At 38.7% G+C, this 18,845-nt stretch overlaps 1 protein-coding gene across 1 annotated transcript in view; it reads right to left on the reverse strand.

Annotated features, from left to right (window-relative positions):
• Positions 1-10,884, reverse strand: part of LOC139756074 (uncharacterized) — a 323,958-nt gene extending 313,074 nt beyond the window's left edge. Inside the window, 2 exon segments of the mRNA XM_071675087.1 lie at positions 2,158-2,259; positions 10,803-10,884. The gene's annotated coding sequence lies outside the window, so the exon portion shown is untranslated.
• Positions 10,885-18,845: the final 7,961 nt, after the last annotated feature.

Raw genomic sequence — 18,845 nt, forward strand, 5'->3', positions numbered from 1 at the left:
CAGCTAGCTAATCATTGAGCACATGACTCTACAAATGGATGATTTCTCGAGATTAAATTCATGTAAGGATGTCATTTTCATCAGAAATGTGCACAAAACCCGAACTTATTGTTTGTATATTCAAACTCGGGAGAGCCCGATTCGTCAAAACACACGAACTGGATTGGCTGGTTGGTTATAAGGACTTTGATTAAGCCTATCGACTAATGGGGTCAATAATTTTTGTCAATAATTTGCTAATTCCCTGTAAACACAAGTGATGACCAACTTCGTGAAATCTGAACAAACCAACTGACTGAAAATGTAGGGGGAAAAAAACGCCACGACACAAAAAAAAAAAATAAATAAAATATTCTCTACGTGTTTAAAAGAAACGAATGCATGCACACTCAAACAGACGAGCCAATATACCTTGACCATATACAAACAAGCCAAATGCTTTGAAAACACACATTGGAAACTCCAGAGGCAAAAACTCCTGTGACCACTAACTTTGAAAATACTGCTATATGCAACATCATTCTCGGTCCCCTAACACTGCTCCTCCTCCTCCTCCTCTGCAGCTTGGGGAAGAACGCGTTGAAACCTTCCCCCGCCACCGTCACCTCGTGCCAACCATGATCCCTCGTCCCCCGTGGGACAGTTGAGCACCACCACCACCACAACGAGTCAATCCCAGCTCATACAGACAGCTACAAGGACAGCTTACGTCCCAGCTACTACAAAACTATGAACATTAACAACGACTATCATCCCACTGCCGCACTAGTGTTTGTATAAAGAATGTCTCCTTCCTCAACCCCATTTATATAAATCATTAGTCTAAGGCAATAGTTAACTCTGATTAAACGCTCATTATTATCATTATTTATACTATCATTATCACCATCATTAAAGCTAAGGGAGTGGTTGTATGCAAATGAGGCCATTGTTCGACTGTTCATGACGCCACTTCGTGAGGGGAAGTAGTTTCTTTTTTTCATTTATTAGAAAAATATTGTCATTACAGACTTTCACCTCATTGTAAAGACAAACAAATCCTTGAAAGCATAAAAGATCTGAGTAACTTGAAATACCTCCAGCTCTGGTAACCTGAAATACCTCCAGATCTGGGTAACCTGAAATACCTCCAGCTCTGGGTAACCTGAAATACCTCCAGCTCTGGGTAACCTGAAATATCTCCAGACCTGGGTAACCTGAAATATCTCCAGACCTGGGTAACCTGAAATACCTCCAGATCTGAGTAACCTGATATACCTCCAGATCTGGGTAACCTGAAATACCTCCAGATCTGGGTAACCTGAAATACCTCCAGCTCTGGGTAACCTGAAATACCTCCAGCTCTGGGTAACCTGAAATACCTCCAGATCTGGGTAACCTAAAATACCTCCAGATCTGGGTAACCTAAAATACCTCCAGATCTGGGTAACCTAAAATACCTCCAGATCTGGATAAACACTTTGACGACAGAGCAAAAAAAAAAAAAAAGAAAAAACTGGCCAGTTCTTCGAAACTGCAACAAGAAGCGGACCAGTTCCTTGAACACACGACAAAAACTAGCCCGAGTAACAATATTTTCCCGGTCACCGAGAATCTCGAGACGTATTACGGTGATCTGACCTCTTGAAAATAGGAAACACAGGGCAGGTCGGCCAAACACACCGCAAAAACACAAGGTGGATGTGAATGAACAAATAATGCTTGATGAAAATAAGATTGAGGGTACGTGAAGGAATAAGAAGACAAGGTAGGAAAAATAGGATTACGTGAAGGAATAAGACGAGAAGGGAAGAAGGGGGGAAAAAATGTCTTAGCGAAGAATAATGAAACAGAGAAACACCGATAAAGTTGACATTGTAAGATTATGATATGAATGATTACTACTGATGAAAAGGTGATGAAATCAAGATGATGAACGACGAGGGAGAGATATATAAATGAAGAATACAAAAGGAGGGTAATTTCACCTAGCCCTAGCCACACCCTCAGCCTATGCTTCTCTCAAAGATCAGTTTCGGCGACGTAATATACACAACACAGTGTACTGGCCGGGGCCGCGACTATTCCACAAGGTTATCCTTGGTTCGTCATAAACTGTCACTACCTTAATGATTCCCACTATCACAAGAATCGCGAGTCTAATTCTCATGTACTTACGAGGCTAGCGGGGCAGACGCACTCACATCAGGGTCGGCGAGAAAGGCACGTTTCTCTCCGTGGCCGCCAGAGGGTTCACGCTACGCCATCCAGCGTTTCAACCTGCAAAAATAATATCCCGATAGTTCATCTAGTCGCTACCTTGCTAACCCGGGAAATGGCGAATAGTATGAAAGAAAGAAAGTTCATCTAGTCATGATTTTATAACTCCCTTCCCTTCCTCCCTTTCCTCGCACTCTTTTGAGAAAGAACAGTTAGCGTGAATCACCGAGATTCCTACAATTCAATACATTCCCAAGTTTACATTCTCTTCCGTGTTTGGGGTTGGGTTACGTAGAGTTGGGTTCGGTTAAGAGCTGATGCAGCTTTAATCAAAGAAAATCAAAATCCTATTCTAACAATCTAATCTGAATTACTTTGTACACACACACACACACACATACACACACACACACACTCACACACACATACACACACACAAAGGGAAAAACAGAAATTTTTTTGCGTCCTCCGAATGAAACCTTTTGGTAATATCCGTGACAAATGGTGTAATGAAGGCTAAAAAATAAGAAAAAAAAATTAAAAGTTACGAAGCACTGAATGGCATAAAAATTAATTTACACATTCAAAATTATCTTCTTTACAGAATATCATTCTTTTATTAAGTTTACTGTACAAAAAATTTGATATTACCCAAACAAAATATACCCCTTACTATATACAAGAATTTCAGTTTATACGCAAATTTACAATATGAAAAATGAGCAGATATAACGTAAGCACCAAACGGTTTTCTTCTGAAATCAATGTTTACATTCTACGTAAGTTTATTGTCTAAAGTTCATACAAACACCGTTCACCTTATATCTACTAAGCACTAAGATATAATGATGTCTCTTAGTTGACGTAATTCATTATACAACAACTATTATGATGTCTCTTGCTTATTCATGACGTAATTCATTAAATAACTGAGCTATTATGATGTCTCTTGGTTATTTACGACGTAATTCATTATATAAGTAAGCTATAAAGATATCTCAGTTATCTATGACGTAATTCATTATACATGTATGCAATTATCATGTCTGTCAGTTATTCATAGCGTAATTCATTATGCAAGTTCAACTTCACCAATGCAAAGTACTGCCCCCTTTTTTTTTACGCATATAATTTGATATTTCCCAGGTAAAATGAAAATCTAGCCAAAGAAAATACGTTGAAATACTTCGACAATAATTACTTCTTCGATATTCAACATTAAATGCCTTAATATCGGGTAACTGTCGCTTGTATCAGCAAATTTCCCCTTCTGATGCTATAAACCAATACGTTGCTCATCATTCAAAATAGCAGTATTTAGTGTCATTTAAAATAGCAGTATCTAGTGTCATTTAAAATAGCAGTATTTAGCATCATTCAAAATAGCAGTATCTAGTGTCATTTACAACAGCAGTATTTAGCATCATTCAAAATAGCAGTATTTAGTGTCATTTAAAATAGCAGTATTTAGCATCATTCAAAATAGCAGTATTTAGCATCATTCAAAATAGCAGTATTTAGTGTCATTTAAAATAGCAGTATTTAGCATCATTCAAAATAGCAGTATTTAGTGTCATTCAAAACAGCAGTATTTAGCATCATTCAAAATAGCAGTATTTAGTGTCATTTAAAATAGCAGTATTTAGCATCATTCAAAATAGCAGTATTTAGTGTCATTTAAAATAGCAGTATTTAGCATCATTCAAAATAGCAGTATTTAGCATCATTCAAAATAGCAGTATTTAGTGTCATTTAAAATAGCAGTATTTAGCATCATTCAAAATAGCAGTATTTAGCATCATTCAAAATAGCAGTATATAGTGTCATTTAAAATAGCAGTATTTAGCATCATTCAAAATAGCAGTATTTAGTGTCATTCAAAACAGCAGTATTTAGTGTCATTTAAAATAGCAGTATTTAGCATCATTCAAAATAGCAGTATTTAGCATCATTCAAAATAGCAGTATTTAGCATCATTCAAAATAGCAGTAATTAGCATCATTCAAAATAGCAGTATTTAGCATCATTCAAAATAGCAGTATTTAGCATCATTCAAAATAGCAGTATTTAGCATCATTCAAAATAGCAGTATTTAGTGTCATTCAAAATAGCAGTATTTAGTGTCATTTAAAATACCAGTATTTAGTGTCATTTAAAGCAAGTATTTAGTGCCACTTTAAATAACTTTTCACACCTCACGTTTGAAATGTCAAAGTCACATGCGAAAAATCGAAATGCTTGGTCGACAGGAGCGATTATAATAACCACGACATACGTTGCAACCAGCTGATACACGCGCTACACTTCATAATGGGCGTATGTGTCATTATTGTTAGAAATCAAACTACTCCTCGTCCAAATCATTATCATCCAACTACTGATTGACGTAAACATCTGCAAAGCTAATGTATATAAAGAAAAAATAGTCTGTTTTTATGTAGATTGATTGCATTTGTGATGCTCTCTACGTTGTTATAAATCATAGCTCTGAAAGCTACAATAAGCAAGGCTTCACTGTACCGCCTGAACTGAAGCTTCAAAACTAAGCTGTGAGGAACAGTTTAATTAGGCCTGTGTCTGGCACATATCACCTACCTGAACTTTATAGTCTTGGGGTGAGGGGTGGAAGGGAGAAGAATGTGCTGTTAATTATAGTTTACTACTAGTATCAAAGTACGACCTGCGTTGCCTACTACACATCATGTTTACACTCTCAACCTGGCGTATCAAAACGTACTATCAATACGCCTAAATTCATTCCAAAATTGTCCAAGGTTTGTACGTTAGTTCTCTCTCTCTCTCTCTCTCTCTCTCTCTCTCTCTCTCTCTCTCTCTCTCTCTCTCTCTCTCTCTCCGAAAGCACCAGTACATTTCAAACTTTTTACACGTTAACCTAACCACTGCGGGAAGCCACGTCGGCCGGCCCGGCCCTCCCTCAGTGGCCGTTATACGAGCCGTGTTTTCAAAGCTGTAAATTCTGAGTAAAAAAAAAAAAGGGGGTATTTACAGAGCTTATCCTCCCTCCTCACAGTCTCTGCCCAGTGGAAGGTTTACTCTTGTTTTGAGAGCTGCGCCTCCCGGCTGTCAAAACAAGAAGAGGGTATTCACGTCGGTATAGCCTAGCGCCCCCCCACACACCACACCACACTGCCCTCACCACATCGAAATATGACACGTCTTTGATAAGCTATAAACTTTATAACGTCAAAACAAACTTTCACCAGTCCTCTATTCTTGACACTACCTCGCTGTTGCGGGAGGAAGCCAAATGAAAAAACAAATATATATATACAGAGAGAGAGAGAGAGAGAGAGAGAGAGAGAGAGAGAGAGAGAGAGAGAGAGAGAGAGAGAGAGAGAGGTAAAATGGCAGTTCATTGGGAATTCAGATAATCATATTTTTGATCACGGACTCGATCCGCTTCATCAGACGCAAACAATTTATAAAGTATTTTTTTTTTTAAATCCCACAACCACCGCAAAAATTCCGTCTCTCCTGTGCAATTTTCGAGAAAGGAAAAAGGAATGGGATGGATTTAGGGAAGCGGTGATGGCATGTGAAGATATTCATGTGGCATGAGAAAGGTGGGAGAGAGGTGGGCTGATTAGAAAGGGTAGCGAGTGGTGGGATGAAGTCAAGTTGCTAAAGGAAAGAGAATAGAGACGTGTTTGAACGGTACTTACAAGGAAGGAGTGCAGGTGACTTGGCATGTAAAACCATCTAGGGTAAACCATCTAGGGTAAACCGAGCAAAGGTCTGTATGGCCTGGATGTGGATAGGGAGCTGTGGTTTCGGTGCATTGCACATGACAGCTAGAGACATGAGTGTGAACGAATGTAGCCTTTCTTCCTCTGTTTTCCTGGCGCTAACCTCGCCGAAGCAGAGGGTAGAGATGCTGTTTCCTGTGGGGTGGGATGGCGCCGAGAATATGTACAATGTATGTACATATGTATGTATATTTACGTGTGTATATGTGTATATATGTTTGAATATGAGTGGATGGGTCTTCGTCTGTTCCCTGGCAATTCACAGTTATCGTAATGTAATTAAACGATGGTTTTCATAACACAAATTACCCAAAAAGCGCTTCACATGTATGTCCATCTGTACAACAAGAAAACGAAACTCAACCTTCAGAATATCAAAACTGCATAATCTTTTCGGTTCTCAGCACCGATACGAGAATAGCAACGCGAAACAATTACCATAACTCATATGTAGGAGTGTTTAGTCGCTCACAATCATTATAAATTATTCGTCACTGAATGTACCATTAATACCGCTTCATATGTATGTAGGCTGTAAACAATAGAAAATTCTCATTAGCACGAACAAATACGCCCCATGAAAACCTATAGAAACGCCTCTCTACAATTAGTTCGGTCTATTGTGCTGGATAGCCTATATAGATCACTGATAATTGTACATCCTCCAACACGCCCAACAATTTTCAACTCCAACGGCGATTTAGAACGAGACCTCTCAATACCTCACAGATCTATGACTGGTCGACGGGTTGAGCTCAATACCTCACAGATATACGACTGGTCGACGGGTTGAGCTCAATACCTCACAGATATACGACTGGTCGACGGGTTAATGACACAGAACAACCAGATGCTGATCTGGATAAGCAATCATGGCGACCTTGTGGTGGGACGCCCTCAGTGACACCTGCTGGTGTGGGAGGACGCGAGGAGGAGCAGCAGCAGCACGGCGGTGGAAAAAGTCGTCTGCTGATGTTTGCCAACCTGTCGTGTGCGTGTGTGTGTGTGTGTCCCGCTGAGCTTAATTTCCCTAACGGAAAAAAAAATGTAGACATGTTCGCAAAGGCGCAATTTGCATACATGGTGATTGGTAAAGCAATTGGGAACGAACTCACAGCGCCGAGGGAACAAAGTTTGTGTTTTGAATTATACGACAGTTGACATCAAACGAATCATGAGGACTCCCATTTGCAGAAAGGATTCGGGATTAATCATTTTTTTTACGTTTTGTTTACGAGGCACGTTATTTACAAATATCTGGTTCAATTCAGCACGATTCATAGACTATAATAATTTCATTCTTTTTTGAGAGAAATTAGTATTCCGTAGTGGGCGAGTTTATTTCAAATGTAAAGTCTCCAGGGAACTCATGGAAGATTTCTGATTGCAGGGTCAGGGAGCCCCATTGCAGGGTCAGGGAGCCCCACCTACAGTAACTTTCTCAAGAATTAAACACCAAATTAAAATGCACTAATTTCTTGTCATATTTTGCCAATCTTTCTCAGCGTACGCTACGCTAAACATCATACATACAATCACTTTCAATTAATTCCGTAATGTCTAGTCATCCTATATAGTCTAAGCCGAGGGGCACTGTGCTAAACTGTACCATCACTTTCAACTGTGTGTAACCTCACTCCCCTCACCTCCAACGATACAACACGACCCTGCTGCTCTCCCACTCCGCTAACTAAACTGGTAAACATTTCGGCAGCAACCCTTAGCAAAGTGTTCCTGACCATGAGCCAGCACGGGCCAGCCTTGGGTCAGGCCCGCATGGGTTCGAATCCTGGGGTGCGGCAGTCGGCCTACACCCAACCCACGTGTTCATCCTCCTCTCGAGGCTGGTCGACAAATGGGTAGCTGGCTTAGGCTAGTGTGTGTATGTACACACGCACACACACAAGTAATCGTACCGTCGTGCTCAAGGGCTGGATGGCTGTGCTCAAGCGTTTGACATATAGGAACCACTCATTTTTTTCTTTTCCCCCAAGATAAAAACACAAACATAATACCTTAAGATATTCTTTCTGTCGTCCCTACAGAACAAAATCATTATTACCGTACTCCCGACTTATCTTCAATACGCATCTCTTATTCTTAAAACGTAAAGCAAAAAAGAAAAAAAATCAGAAAAGCAATTTACAGTATCTTTCCTCGGCAATTATTTAGTGGATTTAGACGAACAATCAATAACCAACAAATTACCCTAGAATGTACACCTTCAACAGCAGGTTTTAAAAAGGGAACCATGAAACAAACAACTACATAAGCCCCCAACACCATTAATCACCTAGGAAAAATAATCATGAGAAATTATTACAGAAATTAACTTCAACCCGCCTATACCGCAACCCTGGAAGCCATTTCTTCTCTCTATCTCTCTTTCTCTGACGCCCGTTTCCCTGCAGCAACTCCCTCAAGCGGGTGGCCACCAAGGAAAAGGTGTTTCCTTAACTGGTGAACTCCAGTGCCGCGCGGTTCTTCGCCTTTCGCTTTGCGTCCTATCCATGAAAGGCCATTGGCAGAAGGCAAGGTACAGTTACCGATCCGGGCATCTATCTATCTGTTTGGAAACTGAAATGTTTTTGTTTTTCCCCTCATGGTTTCTAATGTGACTACACAATTCCACCGCAAATCCCTTACCTTTTGAGAACCTCCACCCCCACAGGAAACCAAGGCTTTGTGTGGGGGAATATAACAAAAAAAGTAGTGAATTACGATACAAATGAAAGTCAAAATCTTTCAAAAAAAAGACATCAAAACCCATCGAAAAACAATTAAAAGCAAATCTAACCTAACTTCCAAAACCTAACCCAACCAACCTAATCTCAATCTTTGCTAACCAAACCTAACATAACCAGGGCCTAGCGTAACCTACACACACACACAGCTTATATCAATCATCAATTAAACTCAAAAGACTTAAATTAGGTCGTCGTGGGTCAGGCTGCTCACCATGCCTTCACAACATACCAACATACGAACACACACAAACTATACCATACGCTCGTCACGTCAAGAATATGGACTGGTAACAAAATACCATTTTCCAGCGAGAGTTTCGAAATTTCCGAAGGAAGTGATCATCTGCGGGAGACATGGAATGGAAGGAAAGGGTCGTAAGACCGCCTGAACTACAGAGTCCATGATTTGAAATCCCAAAACTCGCTGGATGTCCAAAAAAAAAAAATGCATTTATAATAAGAGCAACTGCAGCACAGTGTTTCCGGAGGCTGATCTTCCTACCGACTACTTCTACCTAATATGTCTACTTAATATGTCTACCTAATATGTCTACTTAATATGTCTACCTAATGTGTCTACTTAATATGTCTACTTAATGTGTCTACTTAATATGTCTACCTAATGTGTCTACTTGATATGTCTACCTAGTAATGTTTCAGCCTTCCACTTCTACCCAATGTTCCTGTCTATTGTTCCTACCCTTTGTTCTATCTCCCTCAGAATCACTAATGTGTTTAGATTAAAGCAAAATATTACTTTGAATATTCTTTAAGGTATAATCAATTACACATTTCCTTGAGGAATTTATGTTGGAAATCACTGTACACACGATTGGCGCCAGGATTCGGCCAACCTCAGTTTAGCAAACACCACATCTGTTCGCTCCTTCCTCCTCGTTTTTTTTTTTTTTTTTTTAATTTTCCAAAAGAAGGAACAGAGAAGAGGGCCAGGTGAGGATATTCCCTCAAAGGCCCAGTCCTCTGTTCTTAACGCTACCTCGCTATCGCGGGAAATGGCGAATAGTATGAAAAAAAAAAAAAAAAAAAAAAAAAAAAAAATATATATATATATATATATATATATATATATATATATATATATATATTCCTATGAGTCCACGGGGAAAATGAGACACATGGACTCATAGGAATATCTTGATCACGCGCAAAATTGTGATCCTTTCATATATATATATATATATATATATATATATATATATATATATATATATATATATATATATATATAAGTGGTTATTGTTCTGTAAAGCGCCATCAAGATTCATCAATAAACAATTTTAACTAGTTATGTATTCAGCGAGTTGGGACATTATGGCTAGGTTAGGAAATTAACTAGAGGTTAGAAAGTTAGGTATATGTTACGATGTGCAGGACGCGTTAGGAAGTTAAGGAAAGATTTGAAAATTAAGTACATTAGTACGGAGGTTACAGATGTGTAAGTAATTGGACGTAACAGGAACTAAAGGATGGTTTAGAAAATTAAGGAAAATCTTGAGGACACTTTGGAATGGATGTCGGTTTGGAAATTCAGACACGTAATGTGCCAATGGCGATTTGCTCTCTGAACGTCGCGCCAAACTAACTTTGACAATATGTCTACAACAGACACCCACGATATAGTCAACACCCGGAAATCTTTTCCGTTCCCTTATATGTACGACAAGGAAAAAAAAAAAAATTGACGATTGGCAGACTCAAAACTCGTCACCAACCTACAGTCTGCTAGCAGCGTCCGACATTACCAACGTGCACAATTACGAACAATATATAAGAAAATATCAAATTGTATGTATATACTTATCAATTAACGAATATAATATCTACTATATAGGAATCAATATTACCAAATGGATGCATGCACGAAAATGCATATTTCAGCGTAAACTACAAGAAGATGATGAACGAGCCATGTATATATAACACAGTTAACCACTTTCGAACACCTTAAACCACCTCGCAAATACCAGTTTAATTAAATGCACCAAACACGTTAAAATACAAAGTGACTTGTGTACAGTTCCATGAACCGCACAGCCTCTTGTACCAGTTGGTCCACGTATGTACGTACCTTGGTGTCATTGACCCTGACGAGGTACATGAGGGAGGACCTAACGAGGAGCGAACAGTCTGTCACACAACACTTCTCCAACCACACTGTTGGGTGACCATTACTGACCAATAAGGTCATAACGACCTGGTGGCAATCGAGAATATCAAATGGATAACGAAATTAAAATCTAAGTAAATTCTATACATGTATCGGTGTTTGTCAGCGTGAATGAAATATTTTGAAGAGATAGTTTAACGAGTCATCGTTTATCTACGGTGTTTTAGAGACTTATTTTGTGTTGGAATATCATATATTTCCGTTTAAAACAAAAAATGCATGCGCGCGCAGGAGCCCCACATATTTATGACAAAAACGTAAATGACAAAATTACCAATAATGTGGTTTCATTATTTGTTTAATTCCCTTTAAAATGACCTTAATTCACTAATATTCACTACGAGATTTTGATGAAAGGCAGGCCAAGTGGGTATCGTAAATGAATTACGTACGTGTGGTCAAGTCTTTATGTATGAAATGGAGATGTATTCATGTGTCTGGCCTGAACACCATCTGCCCAACGTGGTGGCCAGGTGGGCGACACGAGTTCCACTTGACAGCCACATGGGCGACACGAGTTCCACTTGACAGCCACCTGGGCGACACGAGTTCCACTTGACAGCCACCTGGGCGACACGAGTTCCACTTGACAGCCACCTGGGCGACACGAGTTCCACTTGACAGCCACCTGGGCGACACGAGTTCCACTTGACAGCCACCTGGGCGACACGAGTTCCACTTGACAGCCACCTGGGCGACACGAGTTCCACTTGACAGCCATCTGGGCGACACGAGTTCCACTTGACAGCCACCTGGGCGACACGAGTTCCACTTGACAGCCACCTGGGCGACACGAGTTCCACTTGACAGCCACCTGGGCGACACGAGTTTCACTTGACAGCCACCTGGGCGAAACGAGTTCCACTTGACAGCCACCTGGGCGAAACGAGTTCCATTTGACAGCCACCTGGGCGAAACGAGTTCCACTTGACAGCCACCTGGGCGACACGAGTTCCACTTGACAGCCACCTGGGCGACACGAGTTCCACTTGACAGCCACCTGTCCGACACGAGTTCCACTTGACAGCCACTGAAGTGCTGGCTCATTATTCCCCCTCCGTCACAACCCTGGTCGTCGGCAACTAACTAAGAGAAGAAATAGATGGCTAGATAGATAGATAGATAGATAACACATACACAGAGAGAGAGAGAGAGAGAGAGAGAGAGAGAGAGAGAGAGAGAGAGAGAGAGAGAGAGAGAGAGAGAGAGAGAGTTGTAACATACAAAAACTAACTTCTCTGGTGTATGATACAATATTTAGGCGAAAATTTAATCACTACAGTATAATATTTCCGATGCCATCGAACGCCATGTATAATAAAAACATTGCTCACGTAACTTATTCCATGGGAAAGGTATTTTCATATTTAGAGATAGACATATTTTCACAATGAATGGAGAAAACATATCTAGCGTGATGCCCGAGAACCTCATTTTCTGCTTGTATGAAAACTGAACTTAGTTTTTTCTCTTGATAAATGAATTGTCAATTGATATAACAAAAAAAAAAAAACGATAAACATACAGAAATTACGAAAATATTGTACCCACAGCTCACTTGCAGGTGTATAGAGATAAACGTAAGATATGATTTTGCAAGCATTAATAAATCCGAAGTCGATTTGTTTCACAAAAAAATCTTTCATTAATTCTGTAGGAAAAATGAATTAACAGCTTTTTTTCACTACCCAGCAGCCAGTTTATGAAAGAAATCAGTTTAATAGTAAAACAATTTATTTTTTGCAATTCTATCAACATTATATCACCTAATATAAGAAAAGCATATATCATGTTTTTAAAACTAAAACTAACAAAAGCCAATTTTCCCTAAATAAAGTTGTCCAATTGCTGTTTAGTGCTGGAAATTTTTCATTGAATTACCATCTTCAATATCAAGTTTGCACCATCAAAGTTCTGCCTTCTTTCCTGATCCCCCTACCCTTACCTACACACCTTTTCCTTTCCCCGATAAAGCATGAGAAATTTGCATATCTCATGGTAGTCGCTGAAGGGTATCCAAAAATTGCAAATATCAAAGGTACCAAGAGGCATCTAATTAAACAGGTTAGACAAATCAAAAAAAGTTCATGAAACTGATAATTCCACTGTTCATACATTCAAGATGTAATCGCTTTTGAATATTCTACTCAATAAATAATTGGAATACTACGCTACATTCGCAAGGATTAATTTGACAATGTATCAATAGCTATATATCCAATGGATGCAGTCTTCCTATTGTTACAGTATGGGGAGGGAGTGATTCACTCATGGGGCCTCATCTCTTGAACATAATTAACCACCTACCTTTTAACCCTTTGTATACATTGGCCATTTATAACATCATTTGATGAACTCCAATCATCATATTCCCTCTCCATGTATTTGTGCTAAGGTCCTACTTTGTAATGCAAGAAATAGTATAAAAAACGTGTATGATTGTGGCATGATAAGACTTCACCATGAGATGGCTTGTGTTAGAATTTGCTTAACATAGTTATTATTATTCAGTAAGGTTCAGGTGGGGTTACATACCTTGAAGCTACCTAAGATGAAAAATTTGAAAACCCTACTTCTGGCTGACTTGCATGATCTGCTTATTGTTCAAGAGATGGGGCCCCAGGAATGTAAAACTCCCTCTCCATGCAGTACAACAGATGGGTCCCCTCGAGTGTAAAATTCCTTCCCCGTATAATAGTAAATTACTAAGTCAAAAGTAATGAAAAATGAAAACATTGACAAGAAGGGCAACATTGCATGAATAAAAAGCTTTCTGGTGGCAATAACACAAATGTAGATGATCTTTTATCCAAGTCAGTAGAAGTTACTAATCTAATCAAAGTCAAATAGCCTAGTCATATATATATATATATATATATACAACACACACAGAACTAAAGAAGATGATACAGAATGAAGTTATGAATATTGAAGGTTAAGATGTTTGGAGGAAAGAATGCTGAGGGAAATGGGAGTAAAGATGATAACAGAAGAGGAACAGCGTGAACGAGAAATTAGATCAAATGAGACTTCAGTTAGTGCTAAGAGTGCAGAAGTAAAATGTAGGAATTGAATGGATCACTTCTGAGTAATGAAAATAATTCAAACATTTCAAACAATAAATTTCAAAAATTGACTTGGATGCTTTTCAGGCCAAAGTTGTTGAAATACATTGTGATAAATCATTACATCTGGTGACATAAGGTAGAAGTGATCAGTTGGAACATTAAGTAGAAGCCTTTGGAAGCACTGTGGTAGAGTTGCCTTCTTCCAGTTGACTGGTGAGGCACAAATGTCCAAGAAGTGCACAGGAGTTCACCGATTATGGAGATTCTTGTGTTGTGACCACTCACTTAGGGGATTCCCAAAGGGAACGGGCATCAGAGATACAGGTAGACAGATAGAAGAACAGAGAATAGCACATGTTGGGTGCCTACCTACCTTGGATTATTGAAGTTATAAGGAAAGACTTCAAAAACTAAACCTTGTAGTCTAAGAACAGAGAAATGAGGTGTTATATTTATGCTGTTATTACATGCAAAGATGGGGTCCTGTAGCAATATAATTGGGTAAGAACAATCAGGTACAGTTCAATAAAATCTTGTAACTAAGAGGCCCAGCATCAGTGACTGATTCCATACTTCCACATAAATCATGAAGGTGTAGATTTCTGCTCCATTTAATGAAGAGAGGCATACTGAAGCAGGAAAGGAAGACTGGGTCAGTCATCCACCCTTGAGACACAATGTACTGGACAGCATACAATAAATTTACTTTATCAGAGTTGCCAACTTTGTTAAACAAACAAAAACATCAACAAAAAGGAACACATGACAAAAATAAGGAATTTTGCAAAACGAAACCTTCAACCACGTGCAATACAGATTGCACTTTCAACACAGGAAATTGTTATGTCCAGTGCTCAAGCTGTTACCTCCATTCGTTTATCTACATGTAGATAGTCCACAATTGTTCACTTTAAAATCAACCAAGTACCTATTAAGTAGTGTTTTATTTTTGGTCCTCAAACTAAATCAACCGAGGTTTCTTCAATGCTTGCTTGTCCACACATATTCAGTCCTGTCCAGAGAGCATTTGGTTATAACCAGTGGTTGCCTGTTTACACTTCTAGAAAAGCCTTTCACTAAACTTCAGATGATTTTTTTTTTTTTTGGCACAGCTCTACACTTTCTGTGTAAGGAAATCTGATAATGTTTGTGTGCCAAGACTTGGGCAATATTCAGTTGAGTTTTCTTACCAGACTGGAAATTCTCTCATCTTCAGCACTGCTGTGAGCAACTAATAGGTTAGCAAGCATGATTCTGCGATGCACTACATACTTTTTCTTATAAAATGACTTGTCTCTTAGTTGTGAAATGGGCACCCACAACTCATCAGCTCTTTGGCCAAGGTATACTCCTTCAAGCTCATGATCTGCCTGGTAGTGACCAAATTCATCTATTTGCTCCTTCCATGAAGTAGAATTTCTTCATGAAGTAGAGCACTGATAATGCAAACTTTGCATCCATTCTCTTCCTTGGGTGGCCAGCAACACTTGCATTCTGAATCAGCTCATTCTTCAGGGGGGGAACTTCTTGAGCACATAATCACATATACAAACAAAGTATTTCCTGAATGACGTTAAGAGATAAGTCGTACTAAATTTTGCAGGAAAGAATTGGGTATACACAGGCGTTCACTGTATCCCCATTAATTAGTGGTCCAGGCCCAAATATACTGATGTGATGATTAATTTATTTTTGTTACTCTTCACCTGTCATTGCTAGAATATCTTAGTAAGTTAAATTTTACTACTCTGAAAAACAGCAATAGATGGAAGAGAACTAGTGATTTCTTATCCACTTCTATACATGATAATTTTGCACAACTTTTTGAAGCCTCAGCAGGACCTAGCCAAGGAGTAGGACTAGCCTGGTTACACAAGCAAAAGATATGATTGGATGGTGAGACCAACCATGCAACAATGTGTGCAGTCATCTCAGCAAAATGGTTGGAAATTGACAGATGTCCAACTGTTATTTTGTAAACTGCATTAGTACTTGCATGCTTGATGAGAACGGACGGTATATATTGGACAGTGAACCTGTGGATTTCCCATATCTCACATACACAATACATGAATACACAACCAGAATTTCAAAAGAAAGTATTTCACAAGAAAATTCATACTGCCATATTTATCGCCAAAAACCTAATAAATACAGCAAAAACATAAAGATTGGCAGCTCCGCTTAATACTCATGATGAGTTTATATATTTTCACAATTTCTCTAACCCCTTTAATATCTCAAAAGGAAAACAAATGTATACGTATGTATACTTGTTTTAGTGATTTCTACTAATGATGAAACAACCATGTCTATTTCTTCAGCTTATTAAAACGATGATTATCTATCTATATGTCTAATACCCATTCCTTTTGGGAACTTCCATCAAGGGGTGCCACAGCAAGTCTCCACTTATCCCTGTCCTCACATACACCATTCCACAAACTCTTCCTATTTCTCTCACTCCAGTATTCCTCCACCCAATTTGATCATGTCACAGGCGGTCTTCCACTCACACCAACCCCTTTAATTGAACTATCATACATTCTCCTTATAAATTACCTGTCTTATATTCTTTCCACATGCCCAAACCACCACAAAGTATTATGTTTCATCCATTCTATCACTCCACAATGCATTCTCGTTGCAATCCTTGCCATACCACATCTCGCAAGCAAACCTTTCATTTCTTTCTTTATTCCATCGAGTCACACCACATGCTTTTCTCAAATAGCTATTTCCACAGCCTGGATTCTTGACCTCTGTGCCTCATTCCACGTCCATGTTTCAGCTACATAGGTTTTGGTTGGGAAAACTATGCTGTCCATTATTCCTCTCTTCACTTCCATACTTACACCTCTACCCTTCATAATTCTGTTAAGGGTCCCAATGACTTTTCTACCTTTTACTGCTCTCTCCCTTATCTCTCCTTCCATATCACCACACTTACCACAGACGCTCCCAGATACTTAAATTCCTCCACTTCCTCCAGTCTTTTTCTCCACATATCCACAGCAAAATTTTTTCTTTCACTCTACATGGTTTTACAAAATCTGTATTTTCACTGTTCCCTTTCAAAAACCATCACTTTAATTCTACTTGCATTTACCTTCAATCTGCTCCACTTACACTCATAAAACACATTTACAACCTTCTGCAACTCCTCTCCACTCTCCACAAACAACTAAGTATCATCTGCAAACAGACTTGACACTAGCCACCATATCTCACTGCCGCACTCCACATCTGCATCCTTTTTCCCTTGTTTTGCTTTAACCTCTCTTATCACTCCATCCACATATATATTAAAAAGCCATGGTGACATCACACAGCCCTATAGAAGACTTTTACACCATCGAAGTTTTCCTCCTATTATCTTTAACACATCTTACAAAGCATTCTACTCAACTCTTGTCACACACTTTCTGCAGATTCATAAAAGCTACATACAACTTCCTCTTCTTTTTTTCTCTTTCATACTATTCGCCATTTCCCGCATTAGCGAGGTAGCGTTAAGAACAGAGGACTGGGCCTTTTAGGGAATATCCTCACCAGGCCCCCTTCTCTGTTCCTTCTTTTGGAAAATAAAAAAGAAAAAAAAATTGAGAGGGGAGGATTTCCAGCCCCCCGCTCCCTTCCCTTTTAGTCGCCTTCTACGACACGCAGGGAATACGTGGGAAGTATTCTTTCTCCCCTATCCCCAGGGATAATACAACTTCCTACTTTTCACTTAATACTTTTCCACAGTCATCTTCACAACAAAAACCTGATCCACACATCCCTTACCTTTCCTAAAACCCCCTCTCTTCGCTATTCTGAATTCAGTCACTTCCATTACTCTGTCCCTTAATATTCCTGCATAGACTTTTTATGAGATACTTAACGGACTTATTCCCCTGTAATTGCTACATACATCCTTCGCACATTTTCCTTTAAATGAACAATAATAGCTGTCACCCAATCCCAAGGCTAACCCATGCTTCCATGCTAAATTACATATGCATTCACTCTACCACACATTCTCCTCCATACTTAAGCATCTCATACATAATTCCATTCACCAAAGGTGCCTTTCCTGCCTTCAGCCTCCCTGTTTATAATAACAAAATGTTCTACAAAAGTATATCAATTTGTTTCATCTAAATAAACTCCTTTGGTTATTGCCAGCTGCAAATCCTGGGTACATGCCTGGCCATTCATATATCATATACACAAAAAAATTGATATATTCATAACATTGATGGCATGGAAATAAAAATAATCATTTAATGAAGTATGATGGCTTTATCATATTATGTAACCATCAGTAACACCATACAAAATATAATGTCCCAGTATTGATATTTCTGCCAAATTTGTTGAAAATAGCTAACATACACTGAAAATTAAATAAAAATATTCAAGTACAGGAATTTCTAAGAGATTTTACATAGTGCAATAGCCCACTTTCTATTAAACTTTATGGACAAAATAACATTTCATAAATAAAAATAACCTATTACTTTATAAAATTTGAATTTCAATAGGGGCAAAGGAAGATTTTGAAATTTAAAATCATATATCTGAATTCATTACTCTGCAAAATCAACTTCAAAAACAAAAATGCCCATTATTTCCATGACAAAGATGTCAAAGATAAAAAATCCCAATACTTCAGAATCTTCCCTTGGTTAAATTTCATTTCTCTGGATAATAAATTGCAATGTATGATCTAGGTCCCCTCAAAAATGACCAAAAAAGCCTTCCATTTTCTTTTCTATTAAATAAATATTTTTCACCAATGTGATTTCAGGCACTACAATTATGGGTGGGAGAAAAAATTGTGTAAAAAAATTATTACTACACATACTTTTCTTATCTAAAACTGATAAAGTAT

This window comes from Panulirus ornatus, chromosome 20 (assembly GCF_036320965.1).
Source record: "Panulirus ornatus isolate Po-2019 chromosome 20, ASM3632096v1, whole genome shotgun sequence".
NCBI classification, from domain to species: domain Eukaryota; kingdom Metazoa; phylum Arthropoda; class Malacostraca; order Decapoda; family Palinuridae; genus Panulirus; species Panulirus ornatus.